General features: G+C 43.0%; 1 protein-coding gene across 2 annotated transcripts in view; it reads right to left on the bottom strand.

Moving 5' to 3' along the window:
- The window catches only part of SEMA4A (semaphorin 4A), a 64,355-nt gene extending 52,605 nt beyond the window's left edge, over positions 1–11,750 (bottom strand). The window contains exon 1 of one of the 2 annotated variants that reach the window (XM_075283312.1): positions 11,669–11,750. The gene's annotated coding sequence lies outside the window, so the exon portion shown is untranslated. Of the gene's footprint in view, positions 1–5,278; positions 5,304–11,668 lie in introns of those variants that run through there. The other variant, XM_075283314.1, reaches the window with a different exon arrangement.
- Between the last annotated feature and the right edge of the window lie 1,710 nt (positions 11,751–13,460).

The following is a 13,460-nucleotide window of genomic DNA, read 5'->3' as shown; positions in this document are numbered from 1 at the left end:
CTATAATACTACCTCCTATGTACAAGAATATAACTACTATAATACTGCTCCTATGTACAAGAATATAACTACTATAATACTACTCCTATGTACAAGAATATAACTACTATAATACTACCTCCTATGTACAAGAATATAACTACTATAATACTACCTCCTATGTACAAGAATATAACTACTATAATACTACCTCCTATAAACAAGAATATAACTACTATAATACTACCTCCTACGTACAAGAATATAACTACTATAATACTGCTCCTATGTACAAAAATATAACTACTATAATACTACTCCTATGTACAAAAATATAACTACTATAATACTACTCCTATGTACAAGAATATAACTATTATAATACTGCCTCCTATGTACAAGAATATAACTACTATAATACTACTCCTATGTACAAAAATATAACTACTATAATACTACTCCTATGTACAAGAATATAACTATTATAATACTGCCTCCTATAAACAAGAATATAACTACTATAATACTACCTCCTATGTACAAGAATATAACTATTATAATACTGCTCCTATAAACAAGAATATAACTACTATAATACTATCTCCTACGTACAAGAATATAACTACTATAATACTGCTCCTATAAACAAGAATATAACTACTATAATACTGCTCCTATGTACAAGAATATAACTACTATAATACTACTCCTATGTACAAGAATATAACTATTATAATACTGCTCCTATGTACAAGAATATAACTACAATAATACTACCCCTATGTACAAGAATATAACTACTATAATACTACCTCCTATGCACAAGAATATAACTACAATAATACTGCCCCTATGTACAAGAATATAACTACTATAATACTGCTCCTATGTACAAGAATATAACTACTATAATACTGCTCCTATGTACAAGAATATAACTACTATAATACTGCTCCTATGTACAAGAATATAACTACTATAATACTGCTCCTATGTACAAGAATATAACTACTATAATACTGCTCCTATGTACAAGAATATAACTACTATAATACTGCTCCTATGTACAAGAATATAACTACTATAATACTACTCCTATGTACAAGAATATAACTACTATAATACTACTCCTATGCACAAGAATATAACTACTATAATACTACCTCCTATGTACAAGAATATAACTACTATAATACTGCTCCTATGTACAAGAATATAACTACTATAATACTGCTCCTATGTACAAGAATATAACTACTATAATACTACTCATATGTACAAGAATATAACTACTATAATACTACTCCTATGTACAAGAATATAACTACTATAATACTACCTCCTATGTACAAGAATATAACTACTATAATACTGCTCCTATGTACAAGAATATAACTACTATAATACTGCTCCTATAAACAAGAATATAACTACTATAATACTGCTCCTATGTACAAGAATATAACTACTATAATACTACTCCTATGTACAAGAATATAACTATTATAATACTGCTCCTATAAACAAGAATATAACTACTATAATACTACCTCCTATGTACAAAAATATAACTACTATAATACTACTCCTATGTACAAGAATATAACTACTATAATACTACCTCCTATGTACAAGAATATAACTACTATAATACTACTCCTATGCACAAGAATATAACTACAATAATACTACCCCTATGTACAAGAATATAACTACTATAATACTACCTCCTATGTACAAGAATATAACTACTATAATACTGCTCCTATGTACAAGAATATAACTACTATAATACTACTCCTATGTACAAGAATATAACTACTATAATACTACTCCTATGTACAAGAATATAACTACTATAATACTACCTCCTATGTACAAGAATATAACTACTATAATACTGCTCCTATGTACAAGAATATAACTACTATAATACTACTCCTATGTACAAGAATATAACTACTATAATACTACCTCCTATGTACAAGAATATAACTACTATAATACTACTCCTATGTACAAGAATATAACTACTATAATACTGCTCCTATGTACAAGAATATAACTACTATAATACCACCTCCTATGTACAAGAATATAACTACTATAATACTACCTCCTATGTACAAGAACATAACTACTATAATACTGCTCCTATATACAAGAATATAACTACTATAATACTGCTCCTATGTACAAGAATATAACTACTATAATACTACCTCCTATGTACAAGAATATAACTACTATAATACTGCTCCTATGTACAAGAATATAACTACTATAATACTGCTCCTATGTACAAGAATATAACTACTATAATACTACCCCTATGTACAAGAATATAACTACTATAATACTACCTCCTATGTACAAGAATATAACTACTATAATACTACCTCCTATGTACAAGAATATAACTACTATAATACTACCTCCTATGTACAAGAATATAACTACTATAATACTACCTCCTATGTACAAGAATATAACTACTATAATACTACCCCTATGTACAAGAATATAACTACTATAATACTGCTCCTATGTACAAGAATATAACTACTATAATACTACTCCCTATGTACAAGAATATAACTACTATAATACTACTCCTATGTACAAGAATATAACTACTATAATACTACCCCTATGTACAAGAATATAACTTCTATAATACTGCCTCCTATGTACAAGAATATAACTACTATAATACTACTCCTATGTACAAGAATATAACTACTATAATACTACTCCCTATGTACAAGAATATAACTACTATAATACTACCCCTATGTACAAGAATATAACTACTATAATACTACCTCCTATGTACAAGAATATAACTACTATAATACTACTCCTATGTACAAGAATATAACTACTATAATACTACTCCTATGTACAAGAATATAACTACTATAATACTACCTCCTATGTACAAGAATATAACTACTATAATACTACCTCCTATGTACAAGAATATAACTACTATAATACTACCTCCTATGTACAAGAATATAACTACTATAATACTACCTCCTATGTACAAGAATATAACTACTATAATACTACCCCTATGTACAAGAATATAACTACTATAATACTACTCCTATGTACAAGAATATAACTACTATAATACTACTCCTATGTACAAGAATATAACTACTATAATACTGCTCCTATGTACAAGAATATAACTACTATAATACTGCTCCTATGTACAAGAATATAACTACTATAATACTGCCCCTATGTACAAGAATATAACTACTATAATACTACTCCTATGTACAAGAATATAACTACTATAATACTGCTCCTATGTACAAGAATATAACTACTATAATACTGCTCCTATGTACAAGAATATAACTACTATAATACTGCTCCTATGTACAAGAATATAACTACTATAATACTACTCCTATGTACAAGAATATAACTACTATAATACTACCTCCTATGTACAAGAATATAACTACTATAATACTACCTCCTATATACAAGAATATAACTACTATAATACTGCTCCCATATACAAGAATATAACTACTATAATACTGCCCCATATAGTATGACTATTATGTATTCTATGACGTTCCAGGACATCTCTGTACGGTGTAGTTCCTGCGCTATATGTGTATTTCCCTGTAGTATTTGAGCACTGTGGTGTTACATGTAATGTATTAGTCACAGGAAATTCTTCCGCCATATACTCCATGTCTGATCTGCTATACAGGTGACGACCTCTGAGCTCATATACCTGCAGACAGTATAAGAGCAGATACTTAGATGTACACGCAGTATACAGGAGAAGAGGAGTGGTGCTGTGCACTGTCCATATATACACAGTAAGGTCTATACATTACACAGCCATATCTTCCTGTTATATATGTGACTCCCTCTATATATTACATAGCCTGTATATTACACAGTATTGCCATATTGTCCCCCCATTATAATAAGGTGATGACCAGTACGAGGCGGCCTGAGCCTGCTGGGAGTTGTGGTTCCTAAGTTACTGGAAATAATAGTGACATCACAGTTCTATATATATAAGTGGTGATGTCACCATGGTATGATATAGCATATATATAGTGTATTATATACCCGCCCCATCTCCTCAGCAGTCTCCTCTTATATCTCACCTGTGGGATCATCCACCATGATGTCATTACCTGATATAGGGCGGGGGTCCCCGAGGAGAGGATACGGCCATCTGCCTGCTGTATACTCATCTATAGCTGTATATAAGGCATTACTATGGGGGTCTCCTCACCTGGGGGTATCCGGGGGCCCCCACCTGCTGTATACCCGGTTATAGCTGAATATAAGGCCATATTATGGGGGTCTCCTTACCTGGGGAGTATCTGGGGGGCCACACCTGCTGTATACGCGGCTATAGCTGTATATACGGGGTCTCCTCACCTGGGGGTCTCCTCCTCCTGCTGCTGTATACCCGGCTATAGCTGTATATACGGGGGTCTCCTCACCTGGGGGGTGTCCTCCTCCTCCTCCTGCTGTATACCCGGCTATAGCTGTATATACGGGGTCTCCTCACCTGGGGGTGTCCGGGGGCTCCTCCTCCTGCTGTATACCCGGCTATAGCTGTATATACGGGGGTCTCCTCACCTGGGGGTCTCCTCCTCCTGCTGTATACCCGGCTATAGCTGTATATACGGGGGTCTCCTCACCTGGGGGTCTCCTCCTCCTGCTGTATACCCGGCTATAGCTGTATATACGGGGGTCTCCTCACCTGGGGGTCTCCTCCTCCTGCTGCTGTGTACCCGGCTATAGCTGTATATACGGGGTCTCCTCACCTGGGGGTCTCCTCCTCCTCCTCCTGCTGTATACCCGGCTATAGCTGTATATACGGGGTCTCCTCACCTGGGGGTCTCCTCCTCCTCCTCCTGCTGTATACCCGGCTATAGCTGTATATACGGGGTCTCCTCACCTGGGGGTCTCCTCCTCCTGCTGTATACCCGGCTATAGCTGTATATACGGGGGTCTCCTCACCTGGAGGATGTCCGGGGGCTCCTCCTGCTGTATACCCGGCTATAGCTGTATATACGGGGGTCTCCTCACCTGGGGGTGTCCGGGGGCTCCTCCTCCTCCTGCTGTATACCCGGCTATAGCTGTATATACGGGGGTCTCCTCACCTGGGGGTGTCCGGGGGCTCCTCCTGCTGTATACCCGGCTATAGCTGTATATACGGGGGTCTCCTCACCTGGAGGATGTCCGGGGGCTCCTCCTGCTGTATACCCGGCTATAGCTGTATATACGGGGGTCTCCTCACCTGGGGGTGTCCGGGGGCTCCTCCTCCTGCTGTATATTATGGGGGTCTCCTCCTCCTGCTGTATACGCGGCTATAGCTGTATATACGGGGGTCTCCTCACCTGGGGGTGTCCGGGGGCTCCTCCTCCTGCTGTATATTATGGGGGTCTCCTCCTCCTGCTGTATATTATGGGGGTCTCCTCCTCCTGCTGTATATTATGGGGGTCTCCTCCTCCTGCTGTATATTATGGGGGTCTCCTCCTCCTGCTGTATATTATGGGGGTCTCCTCCTCCTCCTCCGGTCCCGCCGCCGCTCCGCGCTATCCCGCTATTGTCCGCCGCTCACTGCGCTCGGTACCGGCGGTGCCTCATCCTGCGGTTACCATGGCGACATCACACCATTGAATCCCCGGGGCGGGCGGGCGGTGTCCTGTGCGGGGGGGGGGGCGCAGTCTCCAGATGTTACCAGGAAAGCCGGGAGGGGGCGGCGGTGAGGAGGGGGGAGCCCATCTATTGTGTGTGTGCGAGGCCGAGATGACAGCTGTGCCCGACCCCTCCCCACCAACACACAGCGAGATGGACGGGGGGCAATGCTCTGCACAGCATCACCGACAGCACTATGTACCAGAGAGGTGGAATAGTCTGCAGGATACATCACTATGTACCAGAGAGGTGTAATAGTCTGCAGGATACATCACTATGTACCAGAGAGGTGGAATAGTCTGCAGGATACATCACTATATACCAGAGAGGTGTAATAGTCTGCAGGATACATCACTATGTACCAGAGAGGACAGAGGTGGAATAGTCTGCAGGATACATCACTATATACCAGAGAGGTGTAATAGTCTGCAGGATACATCACTATGTACCAGAGAGGACAGAGGTGGAATAGTCTGCAGGATACATCACTATATACCAGAGAGGGCAGAGGTGGAATAGTCTGCAGGATACATCACTATGTACCAGAGAGGTGGAATAGTCTGCAGGATACATCACTATATACCAGAGAGGTGTAATAGTCTGCAGGATACATCACTATATACCAGAGAGGGCAGAGGTGGAATAGTCTGCAGGATACATCACTATGTACCAGAGAGGTGGAATAGTCTGCAGGATACATCACTATATACCAGAGAGGTGTAATAGTCTGCAGGATACATCACTATATACCAGAGAGGGCAGAGGTGGAATAGTCTGCAGGATACATCACTATGTACCAGAGAGGGCAGAGGTGGAATAGTCTGCAGGATACATCACTATATACCAGAGAGGTGTAATAGTCTGCAGGATACATCACTATATACCAGAGAGGGCAGAGGTGGAATAGTCTGCAGGATACATCACTATGTACCAGAGAGGGCAGAGGTGGAATAGTCTGCAGGATACATCACTATGTACCAGAGAGGACAGAGGTGGAATAGTCTGCAGGATACATCACTATATACCAGAGAGGGCAGAGGTGGAATAGTCTGCAGGATACATCACTATGTACCAGAGAGGACAGAGGTGGAATAGTCTGCAGGATACATCACTATATACCAGAGAGGTGTAATAGTCTGCAGGATACATCACTATGTACCAGAGAGGACAGAGGTGGAATAGTCTGCAGGATACATCACTATATACCAGAGAGGGCAGAGGTGGAATAGTCTGCAGGATACATCACTATGTACCAGAGAGGTGGAATAGTCTGCAGGATACATCACTATATACCAGAGAGGTGTAATAGTCTGCAGGATACATCACTATATACCAGAGAGGGCAGAGGTGGAATAGTCTGCAGGATACATCACTATGTACCAGAGAGGGCAGAGGTGGAATAGTCTGCAGGATACATCACTATATACCAGAGAGGTGTAATAGTCTGCAGGATACATCACTATATACCAGAGAGGGCAGAGGTGGAATAGTCTGCAGGATACATCACTATATACCAGAGAGGGCAGAGGTGGAATAGTCTGCAGGATACATCACTATATACCAGAGAGGACAGAGGTGTAATAGTCTGCAGGATACATCACTATATACCAGAGAGGACAGAGGTGGAATAGTCTGCAGGATACATCACTATATACCTGAAGGGAGAGAGGTGTAATAGTCTGCAGGATACATCACTATATACCAGAGAGGACAGAGGTGGAATAGTCTGCAGGATACATCACTATGTACCAGAGAGGACAGAGGTGTAATAGTCTGCAGGATACATCACTATGTACCAGAGAGGGCAGAGGTGTAATAGTCTGCAGGATACATCACTATGTACCTGGAGGGAGAGAGGTGGAATAGTCTGCAGGATACATCACTATGTACCTGGAGGGAGAGAGGTGTAATAGTCTGCAGGATACATCACTATATACCAGAGAGGGCAGAGGTGTGATAGTCTGCAGGATACATCACTATGTACCTGGAGGGAGAGAGGTGTAATAGTCTGCAGGATACATCACTATATACCAGAGAGGGCAGAGGTGGAATAGTCTGCAGGATACATCACTATATACCTGAAGGGAGAGAGGTGTAATAGTCTGCAGGATACATCACTATATACCAGAGAGGGCAGAGGTGTGATAGTCTGCAGGATACATCACTATATACCAGAGAGGGCAGAGGTGGAATAGTCTGCAGGATACATCACTATATACCTGAAGGGAGAGAGGTGTAATAGTCTGCAGGATACATCACTATATACCAGAGAGGGCAGAGGTGGAATAGTCTGCAGGATACATCACTATGTACCTGGAGGGAGAGAGGTGTAATAGTCTGCAGGATACATCACTATGTACCTGGAGGGAGAGAGGTGTAATAGTCTGCAGGATACATCACTATGTACCAGAGAGGACAGAGGTGTAATAGTCTGCAGGATACATCACTATGTACCTGGAGGGAGAGAGGTGTAATAGTCTGCAGGATACATCACTATATACCAGAGAGGACAGAGGTGTGATAGTCTGCAGGATACATCACTATGTACCAGAGAGGACAGAGGTGTGATAGTCTGCAGGATACATCACTATGTACCTGGAGGGAGAGAGGTGTAATAGTCTGCAGGATACATCACTATGTACCTGGAGGGAGAGAGGTGTAATAGTCTGCAGGATACATCACTATATACCAGAGAGGTCAGAGGTGTAATAGTCTGCAGGATAGATCACTATATACCAGGAGGTAGAGAGGACAGAGTGATGTTCTGCAGATGTGTGGAGAGGCGGGCAGTGTAATACTCTGCAGGCTGTACCAGTATCCCCTATCTGTAGCGCTCCCTCCCTCCCTGCTGACGGTTTCCTCAGGCTCCGCCCCTATCTGCTGGCTGTTGCTGAGTACATACTGAATATGGCTGTGACATCAGCTGGTAACATGGGCGGCGGCCTCACACCTGCTCACCATGGTCAGGCGCAGAGACTCCTAGATAGGTACAATATGTGAGGAGATACAGTAAGCTCCGCCCCTGCGCCAAGTACGCCTTGGGCCTCATTTATCAAAGCTAGCAATACGTCTCGCCATGTTACCCATAGCCACCAATCAGAGAACAGCTTTCATTTTCATCTAGCAGTGTAAGAAATGTAAGCTGAGCTCTGATTGGTTGCTATAGACAGCAAGGCCAGGCTTGCTATTAGGCAGTATGTCCTCCATCTTTAATTCCTTCAGTAATTTTTACCTTTAGTTAGGGGTGTGGCTTAGCCTTATTGTGGGCGGGGCATGTGCCGATACCCCGGATTTTCCCAGTTGCCAAACAAACTCATGAAAAACCTTATCCCCTTCTCAGCCCCACCACTTAGGGGTTAATTTTACCCAAGCCTTGCCCCTTTGTGGTTGGCCACACCCCTTACCACGCTTTCTCTCACAGTGACAGTGGGCGGAGACTCTGACAACCATTTTTAAAGCCTTATAGAAAGACCCGGATAAAGGCGGCGCTCCGGCCCTGGCGTGATAACGCTTGCTATGTGTGTGAATTACAGAGAACCAAACACAGAGCTGCCGTTCGGCCCTGGATGGAGTTCCCCTTTAAGCACATTTTCCGGTAGCGGTTTCGATGTGCAGTCTCGCACTCCAGACCTGAGGCCGGGGTTGGTTCCTCATGTTCTCTGTGGTTATACACGCTAGAAACACGTATGTCACACAGGAAGGCATGGACGGACGTGGGGGAGGGTCAGAGGTCGCTGGTGAAAGAGGCTTCGTATAGAAAGGAATAGGCAGGAAATTACCCCAAATTATGCTTTAATTAACCCTCTAATGACCAATTGCCTGCCCAGTGACCTCTGGCGCAAAGTCTTACAGAGTCATGTAGCGTCCACAACTGTGTATGACGGTCTAACCATAAAAACTGGACTCTATGCTGTACAAGACCACTAGTGCCCCCTATAGCCCGAGAAGAAGAGTAACACACATCAACAATGGCCGCAATTGTAATGAGTCTGGTGCTATAGGAATAAAGCAGATATACAACAGGGGGCGGGGCTGTGACAACCTCTCAGACATGATATATACAGCTGGTTGTCAGTAATAGGGGGCGGGGCTGTGACAACCTCTCAGACATGATATATACAGGCTGGTTGTCAGTAACAGGGGGCGGAGCTGTGACTACCTCTCAGACATGGTATATACAGGCTGGTTGTCAGTAACAGGGGGCGGGGCTGTGACAACCTCTCAGACATGATATATACAGGCTGGTTGTCAGTAACAGGAGGCGGGGCTGTGACAACCTCTCAGACATGATATATACAGGTGGTTGTCAGTAACAGGGGGCGGGGCTGTGACAACCTCTCAGACATGATATATACAGGCTGGTTGTCAGTAACAGGGGGCGGGGCTGTGACAACCTCTCAGACATGATATATACAGCTGGTTGTCAGTAATAGGGGGCGGGGCTGTGACAACCTCTCAGACATGATATATACAGGCTGGTTGTCAGTAATAGGGGGCGGGGCTGTGACAACCTCTCAGACATGATATATACAGCTGGTTGTCAGTAATAGGGGGCGGGGCTGTGACAACCTCTCAGACATGATATATACAGCTGGTTGTCAGTAACAGGGGGCGGGGCTGTGACTACCTCTCAGACATGATATATACAGGCTGGTTGTCAGTAACAGGGGGCGGGGCTGTGACAACCTCTCAGACATGATATATACAGGCTGGTTGTCAGTAATAGGGGGCGGGGCTGTGACAACCTCTCAGACATGATATATACAGCTGGTTGTCAGTAACAGGGGGCGGGGCTGTGACAACCTCTCAGACATGATATATACAGGCTGGTTGTCAGTAACAGGGGGCGGGGCTGTGACAACCTCTCATGTGATATATACAGGCTGGTTGTCAGTAACAGGGGGCGGGGCTGTGACTACCTCTCAGACATGATATATACAGCTGGTTGTCAGTAACAGGGGGCGGGGCTGTGACAACCTCTCAGACATGATATATACAGGCTGGTTGTCAGTACCAGGGGGCGGGGCTGTGACAACCTCTCATGTGATATATACAGGCTGGTTGTCAGTGACAGGGGGCGGGGCTGTGACAACCTCTCAGACATGATATATACAGGCTGGTTGTCAGTACCAGGGGGCAGGGCTGTGACAACCCCTGAGTTCTGATTAGTATTTCTGTATCCCCGCTCCCCCTTCCTTCCTTCTCTCGGGGATTGATCGCTATCACTACAGATTAGAAGGAAACTTTCAAGGACACGGAAAGAATCTTCGTGAGAAAAGTGATTTCCTTCGCAGGCGTTGGGGGGGGGGGGATCTATTAGGAAATCCTTTAAATTCTCATTCTCCAAATTCCTCCGGGACACTCAGAACTATAAGAGCCGGGATAATATCCACACTCAACTGGACGGTCTCTTAAAGGGGCACTCCAGCTATGAGGCTTAAAGGGACAGTCCACCTGTCAATCCTTGCCTCACTTCACTTTAACCCTTTCCTCTTTATCCCCCCCCCCCTACCCCATCTAATATATATCATGTACTTCTTCTATCCGCTCCTGGGAAGGTTGGGTGACTTGTGGAGCCATCATTACATCTGACAAAAAAAAGTTGTCACCCCCGTTCCATCACAACCAAAATGACAAATCTGATGTGTTCTGTAGTGAACGATCCCTGCTTTACTGCATAGCAAGCTAGTGCTGCCATTCAGGGGAGTAGGAAAGCTGGGTGACACCCTCTAGTATCTTTACGGCATGGGGTTGTCATCCATCTTTCCTAGGATGCAGACTCATCCTGCAGGTGCCTGTGACTGTTGGTTGACAGCTCCTGTAATGTCGGCCATGTTGGTTCCCACCCAGCTTTCCCAGAAGCAGACAGGACAGGGGGTTGCAGTACTGTTCTTGAAGCTATTTCATCCAGCATGTGCCCCTCCCCCTCACACCTACAAGAGACCCTGGCTACAGAGCAGGTAGGTATAAGACACAAGGAGTCACTTACTGTTCCCGGGGTGGGCCTGCGACTAGCTGGCATCTCTGTGTCACTGGTCAGCCGCTGCGCTCAGCTGGTGCCGGGGTTACCGACAGCTCCAGGAAAGCAGATTACAGGAGATTTAAGAGGCGGCTTCTCTCCACCCTCTCCAGTAACCCCATTAGTACCGGGCCAGCAGCGCAAAGAATGAACCTGCAGACAGGGGGCGATGCATCAGACTGACTGAGAAACCAAGAGTCACCCCGTGGTCTACAGATCATGTCTCTGCAGGTTATATCAGTACCGGAGGGTTATACGAGGAGGACTGATATCAGTGATATATGATATACATGTATCTGAGGGATATATCAGTATTGGAGGGATATAAGAGGAGGACTGATATCAGTGATATATGATATACATGTATGTTATATCAGTACTGGAGGGATATAAGAGGAGGACTGATATCAGTGATATATGATATACATGTATCTGTATGTTATATCAGTACTGGAGGGTTATACGAGGAGGACTGATATCAGTGATATATGATATACATGTATCTGTATGTTATATCAGTACTGGAGGGTTATACGAGGAGGACTGATATCAGTGATATATGATATACATGTATGTTATATCAGTACTGGAGGGATATAAGAGGAGGACTGATATCAGTGATATATGATATACATGTATCTGTATGTTATATCAGTACTGGAGGGTTATACGAGGAGGACTGATATCAGTGATATATGATATACATGTATCTGTATGTTATATCAGTACTGGAGGGTTATACGAGGAGGACTGATATCAGTCACATATGATATACATGTATCTGTGGGATATATCAGTATTGGAGGGATATAAGAGGAGGACTGATATCAGTGATATATGATATACATGTATCTGCAGATTATATCAGTATCGGAGGGTTATTCGAGGAGGACTGATATCAGTCACATATTATATACATGTATCTGAGGGATATATCCGTACTGGAGTGTTATAAGAGTACTGATATCAGTCACACATGATATACAAGTATCTGAGGGATATATCAGTATTGGAGGGTTATAGGAGGAGGACTGATATTAGTGATATATGATGTAAATGTATCTGAGATTATATCAGTACCGGAGTGTTATCCGAGGAGGACTGATATCAGTGATATATGATATACATGTATCTGAGGGATATATCAGTATTGGAGGGTAATAGGAGGAGGACTGATATCAGTCACATGATATACAAGTATCTGCAGGTTATATCCGTACTGGAGTGTTATAAGAGGAGTACTGATATCAGTCACATATGATATACATGTATCTGAAGGATATATCAGTATTGGAGGGTTATAGGAGGAGGACTGATATCAGTGATATATGATATACATGACTCTGCAGGTTATATCAATACTCGAGACCAATGGATGACAGAATGCAAAACAAAGTGCAGATACTCCCTAGGAAAATATAAGAATATATACACCCTAGGAGTCAGCAAAGCAGCACCGCCCTCTGGTGTGATCAGAATAGTATCTTCTGGTTGTCACTACAATAACCGGACAGCATCGCCCTCTAGAGGCCATTAAATAGTATCACCTTCTATGAGTCTACAGAGTAGCAGCGCCCTCTGGTGGTCATTATATAACATTGCCTTCTAGGAGTCAGCCTGATAGCAGCGCCCTCTGGTGGTCATTATATAACATTGCCTTCTAGGAGTCAGCCTGATAGCAGCACCCTCTGGAGGTCATCACAGGCAGTGACTTGTTATTGCTATTAGTAACCAGCAGGGCACGCTGAGCCTAACAGCTTTC

The sequence above is a fragment of the Leptodactylus fuscus genome, chromosome 7, assembly GCF_031893055.1.
Source record: "Leptodactylus fuscus isolate aLepFus1 chromosome 7, aLepFus1.hap2, whole genome shotgun sequence".
In the NCBI taxonomy this organism is placed as follows: Eukaryota; Metazoa; Chordata; class Amphibia; order Anura; family Leptodactylidae; genus Leptodactylus; species Leptodactylus fuscus.
Note: the sequence above shows the minus strand (reverse complement) of the source record. Positions and strands in the feature narration are given on the sequence as shown.